Source organism: Bufo gargarizans, chromosome 3 (genome assembly GCF_014858855.1).
Source record: "Bufo gargarizans isolate SCDJY-AF-19 chromosome 3, ASM1485885v1, whole genome shotgun sequence".
Taxonomy (NCBI): domain Eukaryota; kingdom Metazoa; phylum Chordata; class Amphibia; order Anura; family Bufonidae; genus Bufo; species Bufo gargarizans.
The window spans coordinates 360174126-360195451 of record NC_058082.1 but is presented as its reverse complement, the minus strand read 5'-3'; the positions used below and the strand labels follow the sequence as shown (position 1 = coordinate 360195451).

Genomic DNA, 21326 nt, shown 5'->3' with positions numbered 1-21326 from the left:
TACATTACAGCTCACCCCTACTTCTGGTTTGTGGTAAACATTGTATTTAACATGGCATGTATTTAACATTTTCCGTCTACGTTAATTCCCTGCCTTCCCAAAGCCATAACCTTTTTATTTTTTGGTTCACACAGCCGTATGAGGGCTAGTGTGATGTTAGGCCCCGTCCCTCACCCCCTAGCTCTAAAAGTGAAGGCAACTAGTTCTTCTCACATTATAGGAATGGTTGCTAGTGGCCATTTTTAATAATTTCCAGGAACCCCTTTAACCTCTTCATTACCGAAGTGTTTATCCCCTTTCTTACGAGGCTAATTTTTCAGGTGTAGCAATGGGCCTATTTAATTGCAAATAACTGATTAATTTCTGAGCCAATTACATGTATTTGATATTATTTTTCTCGGGACACCTTAGACCATTCTTTTGTGCCATTAGATAATGGCTCTAATAGTAAAAAAAAATTGATTTTATGAAAAACTGTTAAAATTATGAAAAATAAATATTACTTTCACACTTGCGTTGTTTGATTCCGGCATGCAGTTCCGTTGCCTGAACTGACTGCCTGATCAGGCAAACTGTATGCAAACTGATGTCATTTTTTCAGGATTCTGATCAGTCTGAAAAATGCATTGCAATACCGGATCCGTTTTTCCGGTGTCATCAGGCAAGGACGGATCCGGCATTCCGGTATTTTGAATGCCGGATCCGGCACTAATACATTCCTATGGAAAAAAATGCTGAATCCAGGATTCAGGCAAGTCTTCCGTTTCTTTCGCCGGAGATAAAACGTAGCATGCTACGGTTTTCTCTTTTGCCTGATCAGTCAAAATTACTGAACTGAAGACATCCTGATGCATCCTGAACGAATTGCTCTCCATTCAGAATGCATGGGGATATGCCTGATCAGTTCTTTTCCGGTATAGAGCCCCTGTGACAAAACTCTATGCCGGAAAAGAAAAACGCTAATGTGAAAGTAGCCTTAGTTGACCATAAAACCTAAGTCCTTTTCCACATCAGTGTTAGGCCTCATGCACACGACCGCTGTGTGCATCTGTGTCCGTTGCTCCGTTTTCCGTGATTTTCTGTGAACCCACTGACTTTCAACGGGTCCGTTGAAAACTCGGACAATGCACCGTTTGTCATCCGCGTCCGTGATCCGTGTTTCCTGTTTGTCAAAAAAATATGACCTATCCTATTTTTTTGACGGAAAACGGTTTGCGGACCCATTCAAGTCAATGGGTCCGTGAAAAAACACGGAGGCACACAAGATTCTCATCCGCGTCCGTGACCCGTAGGCTACTTTCGCACAGACGGATCCGCAGATCCGTCTGCATAACAGCTTTTCAGATCTGAGTTTTCACATCGTAAAAACTCTGATCCGGCAGTATATTCTAACACAGAGGCGTTCCCATGGTGATGGGGACGCTTCAAGTTAGAATATACTAAGAACTGTGGACATAACTGCCCCCTGCTGCCTGGCAGCACCCGATCTCTGCCGCACCTGAGGGGTTAATTGTGCGTATCATAACCCCCTGTAGGAGATCGGGTGCTGCCAGGCAGCAGGGGGCAGACCCCCCCTCCCTCCCCAGTTTTAAATTCATTGGTAGCCAGTGCGGCCCCCTCCCTCCCCTGTATTAAATTCATTGGTGGCCAGTGCGGCCCCCCCCCCCTCCCTCCCCTGTATTAAATTCATTGTTGGCCAGTGCAGCCCCCCCCCCTCCCTCCCCTGTATTAAATTCATTGGTGGCCAGTGCGGCCCCCTCCCTCCCCTGTATTAAATTCATTGGTGGCCAGTGCGGCCCCCCCCCCTCCCTCCCCAGTTTTAAAAACGGAAAATGGAACAATGGCTGCTGATGCACACAACGGTCGTGTGCATGAGGCCTAACTTGTACCTTATTTTCCATTCCCTTGTGCATAGCTTTACATTGATCAGTGTTAAAAGGTGTTGTCTGAGATAATTTAAAATCTCAGACATGGCCTACGGTGTCTTAAAATAAAAAATCACCATATACTCACCTGCTGTTTGCTTTCAAATGTGCCTGAATACAGCCAATCACTATACTCAGTGGTCTACAGATGAGGACGGTGATTGGAGACAATGGTGAGGTGCCAAATCCAGGCAAATCACCACTGCTGTTTGAAAGGAAACAGCAGTGGGAGCATTGGAGGAGCTCCTCAGAGAATGGCGATGGAGTAATAGGTGAGTATATCATGTTTTTTTAAAGATGTTGTAAGAGTTATGATTTTAACCCCTTTCTGTTCTCCGCTATACATGTACGGTGGAAGTCGGGTCTTTCAAGTGTACCTCACATTTAAACAAACGTTGCATCAACCGCACACTGCCACCAATGTATTAAAAGAATAGACGGAAGAAGGGGGAGGCGCACACTGCCACCAATGTATTAAAAGAATAGAGGGAGGAAGGGGGGGCAGGGGGGGCGCACACTGCCACCAATGTATTAAAAGAATAGAGAGAGGAAGGGGGGGGGCGCACACTGCCACCAATGTTAATGCAATAGAGGGAGGGAGGGGGGCCGCACACTGTGCCACCAATGCTATTATTACAATAGAGGGGGGGGCGCACACTGGCCACCAATGTTATTAATACAATAGAGGGAGGGAGGGGGGCGCACTGGCCACCAATGAAATTTAAACTGGGGAGGGAGGGGGGTCTGCCCCCCTCCTGCCTGGCAGCCCCGGATCTCTTACAGGGGGCTATGATAGCACAATTAACCCCTTCAGGTGCAGCACCTGAGGGGTTAATTGTACGGATCATGGCCCCCTGTAAGAGATCGGGTGCTGCCAGGCAGCAGGGGGCAGTCATGTACACAGTTCGCTGTATATTCTAACTAGAAGCGTCCCCATCACAATGGGAACGTCTCTGTGTTAGAATATACTGTCGGATCTGAGTTTTCACGAAGTGAAAACTCAGCTCTGAAAAAGCTTTTATGCAGACGGATCTTCGGATCCGTCTGTATGAAAGTAACCTACGGCCACGGATCATGGCCACGGATGCCAATCTTGTGTGCATCCGTGTTCTTTCACGGACCCATTGACTTGAATGGGTCTGTGAACCGTTGTCCGTCCAAAAAATAGGACAGGTCCTATTTTTTTGATGGACAGGATACACGGATCACGGTCTCGGCTGCAAAACCCATTGAAAGTCAATGGGTCTGCAAAAAAAAACGGAAAATGGCACAACGGCCACGGATGCACACAATGGTCGTGTGCATGAGGCCTAACTCAGAATCAGACCCAGGATCATGGAGGACATTACAGAGAAGTACTGACCTGTATGGTTGTGAATAAAGCACTTGTACTGAGAAATACAGTAACCTTATTATTTAGCTACAGCAGTCTCTTTAGTGTCCTTCTGGGGATCCTGTCTCACTCAGTTTCTACTTAAACCCCCTTCCCCAATTAAAAAAGGCGCACACTCAGAAGCTGGCATCGCCACGTCCCAAAACGCCTGGACTATTTAAATTAATCCCGTACAGTGTATGTAGAAACAGGGGGAAAAAAGCACAGTGGCTGATTTGCTGTTATTTCATTGCTTCACCTCCCCCCAAAAAATGTAACAAAACGTGATCAAAAAGTAACACACTCCAAAATGGCATCAATAAAAACTGTAGATTGCCCCACAAAATATGAAATGAGCCCTTGAACATATCTGTAGACATAAACATAAAAGTGCGGTGGGGTCAAAATATGGCAATGCAAATTTACATTGTTTTTATTACACAAGAAAAAATATAAAAATAACATTACATGTTAAAACACAAGAAAAAATATGAAAATGTGATATTGTTGTAATCTTACTGACCAAGAGAATGTAAAACTATGATAGAATAGTTTTTTTCCCCCATTTTATCATGTGTAACTTGTTCCACTAAGAAGAAGCCCTCATAAGTTGAAGCGAAAAGTAAAAAAGTTATGACTCCGAAATCACAGTCGGGTTAATTATCTCAGACAACCTCTTTAAACCTCACTTTCCACTTTTCTGCCCAAGTTTACGTTTTATTCAAATCCTTTCTTCTCCCATTTGTGCAGAAGCGGCTGTCTTGCACCAGGACATCGAAGGCTACTTTCACGCTATCGTTTTTGCTGGATCAGGCAGGGCTCAGTAAAAACGCTTCCGTTATTGATAATACAACCATCTGCATCCGTTATGAACGGATCTAGTTGTATTATCTTCAACATAGCCAAGATGGATCAGTCATGAACTCCACTTAAAGTCAATGGGGGATGGATCCGTTTTCTATTGTGTCAGAGTTGAACAGATCCCTCCCCATTGACTTTCAATGTGGGTCATGACTGATCCGTCTTACTCCACATACCATGATGGAAAGAAAATCGCAGCGTTTTTCTCTCCGGTACGAGAACGCAACCAAACGAAACATTTGGAGCATTTTGGAGCATTCCGTTCTGTTCAGTTACATTTGACAATGAATGGGGACAAAACAGAAGCGTTTTTTTCCGGTATTGAGACCCTATGACGGATCTCAATACCGGAAAATAGAAACGCTAGTGAGAAAATAGCCTAAGACATATTGATGGGATATATCATAAATGTCTGATAGGTGAGGGTCCCACTTCTGGGACCCGCTCCCATCTCAAGAATAGGACCCTGTTGTGAATAATGAACAAGCAAGCAACATTTGCTATATTCAGAAGTCCTTTAGCAGTTTAGGGAGAAGACACCATGCATGCACAGCCAACCCTCTATTTACTTCTGTGGAACTTCCAAAAATAGCCAAGCCAGTGCCAATCTGCACATGTGTAGCTTGCTTTCTATTCACGCGTGCCCCATCCCCCAATTGATATGCCATAGATGTCCAAATGAAAATACTCCTTTAATTACTTTACACAATTTAGCATAATCTACAAAAATGAAAATTCACTGGCCAATCCCACTATAAGATGACTATGAATGAATAGATTAAATCGGGCCCAATACTGGCTCCTGTGGTACCACACTAGTAATGGTGGCCCATTCTCAGTATGTACCGGCAAAGTGAACCTGTCAGCTCCTGCATGCTAACTTTACGCTGGGTTCAGACCTGAGCGTACTTGAACGTACGCTCTGTATGCGCGATTGTACGAGCGTTTGCAATCGCACATACAGAGACAAGCGAACGCCCATTGTCGCGCGTTCTCGCTAAAGTCTATGTAAGGGAACGTGCGACAAGACGCCCCAAAGAAGCTCATGTACTTCTTGGGGCATTGGGCGTTTTACAGAGCGATCGTACGCGCTGTAAAACGCTCAGGTGAGAACCATTCCCATAGGGAATCATTGGAACGCGCTGTAAAACGCTCAGGTGTGAACCCAGCCTTACTGTGTAGAGACAAACCTGCCGATTTCATTACTCTGTCACTGCTGTGACAACATTAAAGGCTATGTACACCTTCGGAGGCAATGTTTTTTCATCATTGCATGTCACTCATTCTTGGCTAAAAATCTTTTTTTCAATTGGCTTTTATTAAAAATATTGAACTGTCCTGTCATAAAGGGTTAACAGTTTTTCTAGCTGTGTGACGTACATTCACTGTGCACCAATCATCTAATAAACCTTATCTCTAAACTACTACAGGTTGTAAACACTTATTTAAGCCACATTTTTATCAGTAAGATAAGAACTGAGCTATAATGAGTGTTTAAAATGTCACAGAGCAGAGATAAGGAGTCTGCCCGCTCCTGGTCTGACGGAAAAGAAATCCAAAGGGTGCTATTACATACCTCCCAACTTTGAAAAAGCCCAAGGAGGGATAAAATAAGCCACGCCTGTAACTCATGCCCAAATCCTGCCTAGTCCTCTTCATCTCTGAAGATGCAATGAGAGCGCCGGCAGTTGAATGGTGGAGCAAGGAGCGGATGGCTCCTGCTTCACCACTGCACTCAACTGAGTGAACTTCATATTTTGAAGTTCAAATTTGTGTTGGGGTATATGCTGAATAACCACGGACCATAACGCAATTCCAAGCCTCTAAAGGCATCCCGTTATGCATTCCGTCACAAAAATTGTGTTATGGTCCGTGGTAATGGAATCTATAACGCAATTCAGCATATACCCCAACCCGAACTCGAACTTCAAAATATGAAGTTCGCTCATCCCTAATCCTAAGGACACAGAGACAGTTGAGAGCAGGACAGTCCGCAGCTGCCCCAGGACAGCGACAGAATCCTGGAACGTCATGCTGGGTCTGGGACAGTTGGGAGGTATGTAGAGCCCATCATTATACACACACTTTTCTTGTGTACAGTCTCACTGATTGTGAAGTCAATACAAATAGTGAATACATGAATAAGTCAGCGCCATTTCTCTATTACTATCATTAGATTTTAATTCCAACTCTGTCTCTGCACTAATATAACTAATTAATGAATTGCTAATGAATATAACAGAGGGATGATGCAGGGTGTGTTATAGGGAGGAGAGGCTGGGACACTCACATCACGCCTGACCTCTCCCTCTGACCACTGTATGTTCAGTGACTGCTGCTCGGTCATCTGTCTGCGAGCTCAGCGAGGTGCTGTCCACTCCTCCTCTAAGGGTCCATTCACACGTCCGTTGTTTCTTTCCGGATCCGTTCCGTTTTTTGCGGAACGGATGCGGACCAGTTGCGTACCCATTCATTTTCAATGGGTCCCGAAAAGATTCGGACAGCACAATGTGTGCTGTCTGTTTCCGTTGTTCCGTTCCACATGTCCGAAAAAATATAAAACTTGTCCTATTATTATCCGCAAAATCGGATCCTGGTACAATACAAAGTCAATGGATCGGCAAAAAACGGATGACATACGGAAACATTTTCAGGAACAACGGATCCACAAAAAACGGACCGCAATTCAGGATATAGAAATATACTGACGTGTGAATGGACCCTAATGGTGATGGTCTCCAGACGCACATAGTGCCGACCCCAGCCCTGTACACTCCGCTCTGTTGCTGTGGAAGAGAGCAGTAGCGTATTATCTAGTGAAGAAAACATTAGTTCACTTGCTCAGCGTGACGTGCTGACGCGGGCTGCAATGCACCGTGAAGAGGGGGAGTGGCCAATGGGAGAACAGGGCTAGCACATAGCAGGACATTCAGCAGACTGCCCAGGACAGCAGGACATAGCCTGAAAGTCGGGACTGTCCCGCTGGATCCGGGACAGTTGGGAGCTATGCTATTAGAGCATGTCAGGTCTGTATAGAAAAAAGGACACCATATTTTTAATAAAGACCAATTAAAAAATATATATTTTTAGCTCAAAATGAGTACAATGCAATAATAATAAAAAAATTGCCCCCAAAGATGTACATAGCCTTTAACCCCTTAGGGACCGGGCTTATTTTCACCTTCAGGACCAGGCCATTTTTTGCAAATCTGACCAGTGTCACTTTATGTGGTGATAACGTTAAAACACTTAGGGCTCTTTCACACCTGCGTTATAGTCTTCCGGCATAGAGTTCCGTCGTCGGGGCTCTATGCCGGAAGAATACTGATCAGGATTTTCCTAATGCATTCTGAATGGACAGTCCATCCTTCAGGATGCATCAGGATGTCTTCAGTTCCGGAACGGAACGTTTTTTGGCCGCAGCAAATAGCGCAGCATGCTGCGCTTTTTGCTCCGGCCAAAAATCCGGAACACTTGCCACAAGGCCGGATCCGGAATGAATGCCCATTGAAAGGCATTGATCCGGATCCGGCCTTAAGCTAAACGTTGTTTCGGCGCATTGCCGGATGCGACGTTTAGCTTTTTCTGAATGGTTACCATGGCTGCCGGGACGCTAAAGTCCTGGCAGCCATGGTAAAGTGCAGTGGGGAGCGGGGAGCAGCATACTTACCGTCCGTGCGGCTCCCGGGGCGCTCCAGAGTGACGTCAGGGCGCCCCAAGCGCATGGATCACGTGATCGCATGTACACGTCATCCATGCGCATGGGGCGCTCTGACGTCATTCTGGAGCGCCCCGGGAGCCGCACGGATGGTAAGTATGCTGCTCCCCCGCTCCCCACTACTACTATGGCAACCAGGACTTTAATAGCGTCCTGGGTGCCATAGTAACACTGAAAGCATTTTGAAGACGGATCCGTCTTCAAATGCTTTCAGTACACTTGCGTTTTTCCGGATCCGGCGTGTAATTCCGGCAAGTGGAGTACACGCCGGATCAGGACAACGCAAGTGTGAAAGAGGCCTTAGACTTATCCAGGTCATTCTGAGATAGTTTTTTTTGTCACATATTGTACTTCATGACACTGGTAAAATGGAGTAAAAAAATTACCCAAAATTTTGAAAAATTAGCAAATTTTTAAGTTTCAATTTCTCTACTTCTATAATAGATAGTAATACCTACAAAAATAGTTATCACTTTACATTCCCCATATGTCTACTTCATGTTTGGATCATTTTGGGAATGACATTTTATTTTTTGGGGTTGTTACAAGGCTTAGAAGCTTAGAAGCAAATCTTGAAATTTTTCAGAAATGTTCAAAAACCCACTTTTTAAAGGGCTTCTACCACCAGAAATACTGTTATGTAGCTGACTGACATTAGTGATGCGCTAATGTCAGCACTACATAACAGTATGTTTCTAACATTTGTCCCTGCAGCCGTTTTTGTAAAAAAAAGCACTTTTATTATATGCTAATGAACCTAGGTGCTATGTGGGCGTAAAACCAGCACCTAGAGGCTCCGTCTACTCACGCTTTATCCCGCCCAGGTCCCCTGTTCTGCCCGCCCCGCTACTCTTGATTGATGCCACGGTCCACCACATCGTTGACGTAATCCCGCGCCTGCGCCGTTCACTTCTGTCTTCGGCGCAGGCTCAGTGAGTGAATGATGCACTCCTGGTGCCGGATTACTCACTGCGCCTGCGCCAACTACGTCACAGTGAGGAAGCCGACATCAGGAGAGCGGCCTTCACTCACTGCGCCAAAGACAGAAGTGAACGGCACAGGCACGGGATTTCATCAACGATGCGGTGGACCATGGCATCAATCAAGAGGAGCTGGGCGGGCAGAACAGGGGCCCTGGGCGGGATAAAGCGTGAGTAGACAGAGCCTCTAGGTGCTGATTTTTACGCCCACATAGCACCCAGAGGCTCCATAGCATATAATAAAAGTGCTTTTTTACAAAAACGGCTGCAGGGACAAATGTTAGAAACATATTGTTATGTAGTGCTGACATTAGCGCATCGCTAATGTCAGTCAGCTACATAACAGTATTTCTGGTGGTAGAAGCCCTTTAAGGACCAGTTCAGGTCTGAAGTCACTTTGTGAGGCTTACATAATAGAAACCACCCAGTAATGACCCCATTCTAGAAACTACACCCCTTTTTTTGCGGGATGAGATAACGGTTTGATTATTTTGGGGTGCGTATGACTTTTTGATCACTTGCTATTACACTTTTTGTGATGTAAGGTGACAAAAAATTGCTTTTTTTACACCGTTTTCTATCCAGAGGATAGATCATCAGTTAAATGAAAGTGCAGAACCCCTTTAAGTACCAGGACATCATGATGTACCGGTATATCATATGTCCCCAACAGGTTAAGCAGATTTAGAGTTCTGACCTGCCAAACTCTGCAATGCACCCTAGTGATGAGAGTGAGAGGAGTCAGATAAATCAGGTTGCCCCGATGCACAACGGGAAAGAAAACGGTCAGCCATCTATATCATTGTATGTGGTTGTCAGGCTACCGTAGGAATTGTTTATTTATTAATGAATTATCAACCTAACTGGCTGCAGAAATAATACCTGTCTCTCAGATGACACCTTTGCCCTGATTTTTTTATTCTTCATTAGCTTCCAGTTATCTGGATAGGTCATCAATATCAGATTGGCGTGGTTCTCACACCCGGGACCCCGTCGATCAGCTGTTAGAAGAGACCGGTGCTCTGTGAGTTCCAAGGCCTCTTCCTAAGGCCTAATGCACACGTCATCATCGGCAGCACACAGCAGGGATACAGGCTGGAAGGAGCCTGCTTCACATCGCTGCTGATGGAGGTATCAGTATTTTCTTTTTTTGGGAGGGGGGAAGCTGGCACTGTGGGGGCATCTGACAATTCTTACAGCCCAATTTTTTTTGGGGGGTGGCACTCTGGGGGCATTTCTTACTGGCACATTATGGGGGGGGGCACCATGGGGGAAAGGAGCACTATGGGGGCATCTGGGGGCTCTAAAGAGGGCTTTTTTTTATTGACACATTATGGGGGGCACTATAGGGGAGAACGGCATTTTGGGGCATCTGGTGGCACTATAGGGGCAATATTTGGGGGCTCTATGGGGAAGTGGGGGTTCTAAAGGGGCCTTTTTTTCTTATTGGTAAATTATGGGGTGCATTATGGCATCTGGTGGCACTAAGGGGGCATTTTTTACTGGCACATTATGGGAGGCACTATAGAGAAGAGTGGCACTATGGGGGAGTGGAGCACTATTGGGGCATATGGTGGCACTTAGAAGGGGCATTTTTTACTGGCACATGATGGGGGGCACAATGGGGGGCACCATGGGGGACAGGAGCACTATGGGGGCATCTGGGGGGTCTAAAGGGGCTTTTTTTATTGACACATTATGGGGGGCACTATAGGAGCGAACGGCACTATGGGGCATCTGGTGGCACTATAGGGGCATTATTTTGGGTCACTATGGGGAAGTGGGGGCTCTAAAGGGGCCTTTTTTCTTATTGGCACATTATGGGGGGCATTATGGCATCTGGTGGCACTAAGGGGGCATTTTTTTACTGGCACATTATAGGAGGCACTATAGGGGAGAGCGGCACTATGGGGCATTATTTGGGGGCACTATGGGGGGGTGGAGCACTATTAGGGCATATGGTGGCACTTAGAAGGGGCATTTTTTACTGGCATATTATGGGGGACACTATGGGGAAGGGGGAGAGGAGCACTATGAGGGCATTTACTGGGGCACTATATAGGGGTATTTTATACTGGCATACATTATGGGGACATTAGCTCAACAGCGGGCACTAAGCGGGGGTATTTATGTACTGTCATATTAAATGAAGAACATGATTACTAGTATGGGCACTATAGGGGCATTATTACTACTAAGTGTGCTCTGGCAGATAATTATTTCTATTGGTAGGATTTTGGGGAGCACTGTTACTTTGGGGGGCACCCTGCCACAGTATCAGCTTAGCACAATAATTTTTGGGGGACATTATCTTTATACTATTAGTGTCTGGGCAGTTATTTTTTAGAGCACTGTGTGCCAATAATTTCCAGGGGGACTGTTTCTGCAATATAGAGTATAGTATTGGGGGTGTCAGGAAAGGGTGTTCAGAAGATGTGAAGATGATGGAAATGTGGAAAACTAATGTCTGTTTGTCAAGCTCTGCAGAGACGGGAGATGGCTGAAAAATCATCATGGCGGTCTGGTCTGAATGGAGAAGATAAAGAAAGAGAACGTCTACAACAAAGGTGACATCACTGGATGTAAGAGGTATGTGGCGCTATGTAGGAGAGGAGATGCTCCGGCTCCTCCCCCTGCCATTTGCAGAAGGAGGATTCAGAGCTGGGTGAGGACGGCCAAAGGGGGCAGCAGGCCACAGGCGGGTGGCAGATGGTGGGGGGAACCACAGGCCTTGAGCAGGATCTGGGGAGGGAGGAGAGCGGAGGAGCTTCCTGGCTGTAGCTTGTTGTATAAGCAGGCAGTGCAGCCAGGACAGACCCTCTCCTCTCTGTATGATGTGTAGAGACAGGGCTCAACAATAGAATTTCAGCTGTACAGTGTTTGTTGGGAGTGGCCTATTATATGTAGGAGGGGCTTTTAATAATGGGTGGGGCTAAACAAAATGCAGCGAGCTGCGCGTGTCGCATTGTTCTGTTCCTAAGGAGCTTTTAGAAATGGCTAAGTAAAAGAATCAGCACAACACACTACCCCCCCCCCCCCCCCCAGGCAAAAGGATTGGCACAGCGCACTACACGTGTCACATTTTTTTGCCTTTCTGGGTGCTCCCCTGCAGCTACCTGAAACAGCTGATCAGCGGGGAGCCGGGACTCGGACCCTAGCAATGTGACAATGGTGACCTGCCCTAAGGATAGGCCATTATTATCAATTCAGATTACTTTCTAAATAATCTTCATTGAATATTTCCTACGATTACACTTCTACAGTGTGTTTAAGTCCTTTCCCTAGGTGGTGGCGTGGCTGGATCTGACATGAATCTCACCCTATCCTGACCTGTTACATGTGCACCTGGCAGCTGAAGGCATCTGTGTTGGTTCTATGTTCATATGTGTCCGCATGGCTCTGCTCTCTATGTAGCTACCACGCTCTCTCCACTTTGATTGACAGGGCCAGGCAGTGAAAACGTCTTCACATCTGCTTGGCCTTGTCAATCAAGTGCAGAGAGAGCAGAGCCTCAGCAATACCCCCGTTACTCCTAGAGGATCATGCATCAGGTCAGCCAGTTTCATATGAACAAATCTGCTGACAGATGTCCTTTAAAGGGAAAAGACATCAATATCCTGGACACACAGATCCATCATATATTATTGGGAGGGGCACACACACGAGAAAAGCCTCAAACTCTGAGAAGATTGCAAACAGAATATCATGAGGTCTAAAAAATTTATGAACAATGAAGATTTCAGACTAAGGCCACATTCACATAAACGTATTTTGTTTCCGTGTATGTTCCATTTTTTATGCGCATTGGATGAGGACCCATTCATTTCAATGGGTCCGGGGGAAAAAATGCCGGACAGCACTGTCTGCATCCGTATGTGCTGTCTGCATCCGTATGTCCGTTCCAAAGCCCTGCAAAAAAGATAGAACATGTCCTATTCTTGCCTGTTTTGCGGACAAGGATAGGCATTGTTACTAAGGATCCGCAAAAAAAATGGATGCAACACGAATGTTACATGGACGTCATCCTTATTTTTAGCGGATCCGCATCTTGCCGACCGCAAAATACATACGGTCGTGTGAATGTAGCCTAAAACTGAGTTCCACCCTTTTTTTTTTTTTTTTATTGAAGGTATATGTACCGTACAAATCATTTTTCCAGGTCTAATGTATTCACAGCCATTAAATTATTCTATCATGAGTGGCCCTGCAAAGTTCAGAGGCTGTCCGTGAGTCACAGCAAACCATGAGAAGCACAGATCTAGCTTTTTCTAGTCATTGGGTTAGTGATAATTCAGGATAATCATTTAGACGGTTATTACAATTCATTGATATTATTGCGGTCATAACCCCATCAATCTGCCTGAAATATAGCCAGCAAATACAATACGTTCATTTCTGATGATTTGCCACCATTAATAATGTGCTGAGAGTTTAATGATCAACATCTGTATATAGAAAGTAATAATGAAACCCGGTGAAAACATCCATTTTGCTGGGAGAATAAAGATTCATGCACAAAGGCGTACAAAGATATTATAGGGCTCCATAGCAAAACTTAGTAAATCTGTCTCATACAGCTCTGAATCCTCTGCTTCCCCTCACATAGTATATTATAAAACTGGAAGCCTGAAGCCACCATTAGGGGGAGCCTAGGGGGTACTCAGTGCACAGAAAATGTATACAGTTACCATTGAACTCAATGCATACTGTAAAATCTCTATGCCCTGAGCTCACCTTATTGGCTGTTTTATGTCTGGAAGCAGAAGTACAGCGCAGGGCTCCCTAAAGCAGTGGCATGATCTGCCTCCATAGTAAGTACCACTGTTCATGGGATTGTTTTGCACGAGCTCATTGGAAACACATCAAGTCACCTTCAGGCAATACTTTAGGCAACCAATTTAGGCATTCTTTTACCTTGAAAACGCCCAGTAACAGGAATATTTCCTTCTACTTCCAGGATGAGAAGTGCTGCTATTTCTGGACCTCGGATGGCCATTTCCTGACCTGTGCTGGTTCACCTGTTGGCAGCATGGCATCCGCCACTCCTTAGTGGGTGCTGTGGGTGTTGCCCTTCTACGTGCAGTCCTAGCTAAATTCAGCAGTAGCTCCTCTCAGCCACCTTCGTTTTTTAGCCAAAGTGCACTGAGTGGCTGACTGTTTCTGAGCAAAGTGATTTAAGGACAAGCAGAAACCACCAGTAGAAATATCCAGAAACCTGTTATTAGTGACCGCACTGGCTTCAGCTGTGAATGGGACCACTTCACTGTGCTGTGAACATGTCGGAGGTTTGCTAGGTATTTTTAGAAAGTTCCGCTTAAAAAAAAAAGTAATGTTTGGGATATTTAAGGAATCCGAATGTTAAATGTTCCCTGTAAAGACAAGTGAATCACTCTCATTGGTACAAGAGCATCTTTAATGTATTGAGAAAACTACCGTAATTACGGACATACTAGTTAAAGGGGTTCCCCGAACTCAAAAAAAAAACAATCCTAAAATTAAGCTAATATTTTAAAAAAAATTTAATCTAGCACCCGATTCTCTACCATTTCCTGTTGACACAGCATGTCAACAAGAACAGGAAGTGTTTGGGCAGCCATTCATAGGCGCGGAGTGACTAATTGAAAATCTAAAAACACTTATAGGTTCTTTTACATGGACTGGTGTGTCAGGCAATTACTGGGAACAAATTAAAGGGAACTTGTCACCTGGATTTTGTGTATAGAGCTGAGGACATGGGTTGCTAGATGGCCACTAGCACATCCGCAACACCCAGTCCCCATAGCTCTGTGTGCTTTTATCAAATAGTTTTTTTTACACAATAAAAGCACACAGAGCTATGGGGACTGGGTGTTGCGAATGTGCTAGTGGCCATCTAGCAACCCATGTCCTCAGCTCTATACACAAAATTCCGGTGACAGGTTCCCTTTAAACCTTCCTGACAATTGCCTGCTCATCAGTGGAGAGAAGGGCTGCATTTACATGCATCAATCACCACTGCTGTATGGGGATAAGCAATCGATACAGGGATCACTTGTCCCCATAGATAATCATTGTTCCTGAGCCGCAGATCACTGTTTAGACAGAACGATCTGCTGCATAGGAACATTGGCTTTTGGTGCCGGCAGAATGACAGGATCACCTGATGAAGGAGCCTTTGTTCATTCATCACGTGATCGCCGTCACCATTTAGAGTACTTTCACACTAGCAGCTGTTCACCCTGTCGGATCCGTCCCGCCACTATTTCACCGTACTGCTGCTCCGTTCCCATTGACTACGGCAGTGCACGGCGAAAGGCCGTCGGACTAAAACTACAACATGTTGGACTGCTGTGCTGTGCCGGTGCTCCGCCCCCCGTCCTCATTATAGTCAATGGGGACGGAGCGGCGGTCTGGCGAAATAGCGGCAGGACGGATCTGACAGGGTGAACAGCCTGTCGCATCCGTCCTGCTGCTAGTGTGAAAGTAACCTTACACAGACCAATAATCGGGAACGAGTGTTTATACAAACTCTAATCCCTGATAATTGTCCTCATTTTATCGGTCTGTGCAAAAGGACCTTTAAGGTTTTGTCTGACTGTTTATTGGCTGATTGATCATTTCCTGTTTGTCTAGAGAAAACAGGAAGTAGAGACTGGCGTAGAAACAGGCGTAGAAACAGAACGTGTCAAAACCAAAGCAGCAGGAGACCAGTAAGGTAACTATAACTTATTTTATTATTCTACACACTTTTAACCAGAAAAATGAAAAGACCAGACAACCCCTTTAATTTTTTAACATTTGAAGCAATGTAAACAGGTGACAGTAGAGGGGAAAGACATGTCACTATGAAACAAAAGTGCAGCCACTGCATGTGTACGTATAGTTTTAAATCATAAATTTACTTTTGGTAAGCCAAGGGTATGCTCTCGGATGTTACAGAGCTATTTATGGAGCAATAACCAAGTATTACTCCTAATATTGGAATTGCTCTTATATGAGTTAGAGCAGTGGTAAGAGAATCTAACTCCCAGTGCCTTGCTCACACCCTGCTAAAGGGCATCTGCCAGCAGGTTTGTACCTATGACACTGGCTGACCTGTTACATGTGCACTTGGCAGCTGAAGGCATCTGTGTTGGTCCTATGTTCATATGTGCCCACATTGCTGAGAAAAATTATGTTTTAATAAATGCAAATCAGCCTCTAGAAGCAACGGGGGCGTTGTCATTACACCTAGAGGCTCTGCTCTCTCTGCAACTGCTGCACCCTCTGCACTTTGATTGACAGGACCACTGACGTTTTCACTGTCTGGAATGTCAATCAAAATGCAGAGGGTGCAGCAGTTGCAGGGAGAACCAAGCCTCTAGGTGTAATGGTTACGCCCCCGTTGCTCCTAGAGGTTTATTTGCATATATTAAAACTTCATTTTTCAGCCAGTTTCATAGGTACAAATCTGCTGACAGATGTCCGTTACAAGCTACAGGTTATAACACGAACATAAGGGCTCTGTGCCCGTGCTGCGTACCGCAAATTGTGGTAAGCAATGCACGAGCACCGACCGTGGGGAAGCCGCATGCTAATCGCGGACCCATTCACTTGAATAGGGTCCGCGATCCGCATCCGACGGTTGCAACACTTTTTTGCTGTGCGGAGGCCAGAAACACCATGGAAGCACTCCGTAGTGCTTCAATGGGGTTCCGATCTGCTCTTCCACACTGCATCTCTGGGTTTGTGGACCCATTCAAGTGAATGGGTTGACATCCGTGATGAGGGGTGCACACGGCTGATGCCCCGTGTGCATGAGCCCTAAACTCTGCCTGTTGTGCTACAGGCAGAATACAGGCAGCTACAAACAGTACCTTGTTATCACGTAGCTTACTAGAGAAGATGGGGATCCACTGGGTTGTATGGATTTGACTTCCAGAAATGAAACTGGAATCTAAGTCTAAGGGTCCATTCACACGTCCGCAAAATGGGTCCGCATCGCTCTGCAATTTTGCAGAACAGGTGTGGACCCATTCATTTTCAATGGGGCCAGAATGTGCTGTCCGCATATGCGGATCCGCACTTCCGTTCAGCAAAAAAATTGAACATGTCCTATTCTTGTCCGCAATTGCAGACAAGAAAAGGCATTTTCTATAAGAGTGCCGGCGATGTGCGGTCCGCAAAATGCGGAACGCACATTGCCGATGTCTGTGTTTTGCGGATCCGCAAAACACATACGGACGTGTAAATGGACCCTAAGGGATTCCCCTGTGTCTACCCTTTAACCCCCTATACAGAGAACTGGACTTCGCTACAGGGAATCCCCAGGTCACTAACCAGGAGTAGTCTCCATTTGCAACAGCTGATGATGAAACTGAGCAGATGACACCAGGACGCGGCACAAAATCAGCAAGCAGAACACACAGATTAGGCCGGGTACACCTCACAGTTTAGTCAGAAGGACAGAAAACGAAACAAAAAAACGGATCCTGTATTTTAAGCATCAGTTATGCTCAGTTATGCACATTTTGCATCCATTTTAGCCATTTTCCGTCTAAGATCTGTTATTTTAGAGGGAATTACACTGCTCATCACACTGCAATGTCAACTGCAAGCAGGTAAACAGTGAAGAGAATGCAGAGCTTGCACTGTATTCCCTTCATACAGCTGATCGGCCGGGGTTCCAGAGTCAGACCCCCGCTGATCTGATATTGATGACCTATCATAAGGATAGGTCATTAATATAGGAAACCGGCCAACCCCTTTAACACCTAAAAATCATGTTCTGAGCGGACACCGAACGGACCCCATTATAGTCTATGGGGTCTTTAGGCTCTGTTGCGCTCAGTTAGGTCTCAGTTATCTGCAGAATCCGTCCTTTCCGTTCTCCTGCTCCACAACGGAGCCGAAGAACGGAAAGGAGAAACGATGATGTGAAAGGAGCCTTAGTGTACGCTCTGCTATCTATCTGTTGATGATCAGATTTTCATGTTGCAGTACTTTAGGCTTAAATAAATTATTTTATGTCTGGTACAGCAGCTTAGCTACAATGATGTCAATGTTGCTAAGCCGCAATACCGCACACAACCTGTAGACAGGCGTGGCACTATTTTCAGAAGAAAGCAGCTGTGGTCTCCTAATCTCGGAAGCCCCTTTTAAAATAAAAGCTTGCTTTGTAGGCAGCTACTGAAGACAGAAATGCTGTGCGTGCCTTGTAAACACCTCAGTAGTGCTAAAAATGAGCGCAGATGTGTATATTCTAGGCTTGTATTGTGCAGCCCTGCGGTAAAGCCAGCCTGTGCCCACGGGGAATGGTTAATGGCAGCACGAGAAGGCTGTTTACTAACAGAAAGCGCTCTCTGCATCATAGCCAAGTATGTCGGAGTTGGAGCTACTCCAACAGTCGTATAGGTGGGGGATTATAAGCATTATCCAGAGGGAGAGCGGCTTCTTATTGCTAGAGGTCATGGATATCATAAGCCATAAGCCTGTCTGAGCAAGGGCAAGGAGTCTTATAATATGTTGGCAGGGAGGGGAAGAGGGACTTTCAGGACACTGCTGCTTCATATACACCCTAGAAACAAGGTGTAAAAGACATAAACATATAATACATATATAGTATTATTATGTTATTAGTTACAGCAGGATCATTGCTAATCACCAACATAATAAAATAATGGGACTTCAGATTGGCATCTAACAACAAAGACCCAATTCTTCACAGAACGTCACCAGGCAATGTATGTGTATATACATGCATACATAGAAGGGAACCTCAAATGCCAACCAATCATATCGCCACATCATGGAGTGCACAACATACGGCTAGATTAATACTGACACATGTATGAGGAGGCAAAAAACACCATTTTTTCCCATGTGGGTCCCTTTAACCCTGCGCTCACTGAAAGGTTGTCTGAGGACAAGCCTGGGTATGAGTGGCTGCTGCCTCCTTAATGAGATGCAGTTCTCCCTGAGAGGTAGAGAAGATGCTAAATTGGAGAATCATTGTCATGTCTCCATAGCAACAGTGTCATGGAACTGATACTGCATCCACGTTGTCATGGCAACAGAATCCCATTTAACCCTTTGCTCTAAAAAAAATATATAAAGATTCTCACAAAGCATATTTGTAGGCAATGATTAATAAAAAAAACTGGGACTATATAAACCGTCAATGAGGAGTACAATGGGGATCAATACAAGTCTCTGATCTTTCAGGATTTAATATGAGACAGTTTAAGTAAAACCTCCTGTGGCCAAAGGTGAATCACAGGCTGGCGCGCAAGGCGGCATGAAGGAATTTGATGCATTCATGACATACACAAATAGAACCGGCTTAGAAGTAAAAAAAACGGAGAAAGCTGTAAACATCCTAGTAACTGGGGGCAGCTTGAGGCAAGCACAGATGTGAAGGGGCTAAATTTATATACAGGGAGGGAAGGCTATATATAGGCAACGAAAACCAGAACATCCTTAAAATAGATATGATTCATGTGTTTTCAGCCTTGGTTCACCTCTTACCAGGGTTTGGGGTTTAAAGGTAGCTATAGGAAATGAGGGCTATTTTTAGACTTGAGAGAAATGAGTAATGTGACAGTTTACAGAGGCCGCTGGCACCATCCACACCTGTACGTGGCATGTAAATCTCCCAAATTGCACTCTAAAAATGGTCACCGCTCCGCCTCACTGGAGGAGACACTAAAAGGAAGATCCCACTGAGTACAATGTCTCAGTGTCCTCTACAGTCTGGCATTTATATGTAGTCATTGTCATTAGTCATGCTAGTAGTGCCAGGGGTTTCCATAACGGGCAGTTTACCCACACCCAGATATCTGCGGTCAAAAAAGCATGCTGCGGTTTTATCTCCGGCCCCCCAAAAAAATGAACACTCAAACTGCCGGCATTGACTGATCCAGTATTCCGGTCTGCACATGCGCAGACCTTTAAAAATGTGAAAAAAATGTATACTGGAAAAACACTGGAAAAACACTGGAAAAACGGACCCGGTATTGCAAAGCATTTTTCTGACTGATCAGGATCCTGATAAAGGAGTATGATCAGTTGCAACAAGAATTTAAAATATCCAAGACCCTTTTTTTATGTCTACCTGCAGATAATGCCATACGGACTCAGGAGCAACAGGGGGCGATAGCACCTGCTGCGAAGTATCCCGTTATAACGCATCGCATGGAGACACTAATGGAGTAATTTCACTTCACTACTGGAGTCTCATGGAGGCACAATGTAAAAAATGCCCACTGCAACTATATGACAAGTGGCATCGAGACGTTACTGACTTGACAGTGAAACAGTGGGAGAACGTGTTAGACTTCCCTGAGGTGGCAATAAGCGAGGCCCATAGAGTATCTCAATTATATTTACTCTATAGAGGATATAGAACTCCAGTAGTAATAAAAAAAATAATAATATGGGGTATAGGGAGGATGACAAATGCCCAAGATGTGGGACGCCTAATGCAGACCTCATCTTATGTGGAACTGTCCACGATTGAGACGATACTGAACTCATAAACAATGTGTCTTGTATAAAAATAAATGTCAGCTTTGATAAGGTATTGCCATTATGTGCATATTATATCATGCAAGGAAGCGAACTGCATATTATTGGATTGCTCCAATCCTCCAAAAGCACAAGGTTCATACCTTACAGCAACTGGAGAGATTTGTATATCAGAAAGGAGGCAATATTAAGAAGTTTGAGAAGATATGGACCTCATGGTTGCAACATCACAATGTCACATTATAGTCTTTTCTCTGTACAATAGACTAGGTGGAAACAGGGAATAGATTATGTACGGTATATATAGTAGAATGAAGACAAGTACTGTGATAGGTATGTGTAATAGTAAGGGAAAGATGGGAGCTAGATATTATCTGATAATGATGATTGGGGACTGACAATTCGGCTTGGGCATTACTATAGTAGTGTGCATGGGAAGGTGTGATGGGTATGAATGTCTCAGATACCGTACAGCTGACCTACGAAAGAATTAGAAGATGAATCATGAAGTCATGTGATAAGCTACAACATCGAACAGTGATTCCAATATGGACCTTCTCTGGGCTGCAGTCCTGTAGGGAGGGGGCTTATGTTTTTGTACTGTTTTCTCATAAAATTGTCAATAAAAATTATCTGATTTTATAAAAAAAAAAAAAGGGGTTTCCGAGTCATCAATCAGTATCTAATCAGTGGGGGGTCCGACACCCAGGACCTCCGTCGATCAGCAGTTTGAATAGGCACCCGAGCTCCTGTGAGAGCCGCGGCCTACTCTCTGCTCACCAAGCACAGCGTCGTATATTGTATAGTGGCTTTGCTTGGTATCGCAGCTCTGCCCCATTCACTTGAAGCTGCTTCTAGGCCATGTGATAGATCAACGTGACGTCACTGGCCTAGGGAAAGCTGAGAGAAGACCACAGCGCTCACAGGAGCACCGGTGCCTATTTAAATAGCTGATCGGCGGGGCTCCCGGGTGTCGAACCCCTACA

At 45.1% G+C, this 21326-nt stretch overlaps 1 protein-coding gene across 3 annotated transcripts in view; it reads right to left on the bottom strand.

Annotated features, from left to right (window-relative positions):
* The window catches only part of HIVEP3 (HIVEP zinc finger 3), a 146310-nt gene that overhangs the window by 72073 nt on the left and 52911 nt on the right, over nucleotides 1-21326 (bottom strand). The window lies entirely within an intron of this gene.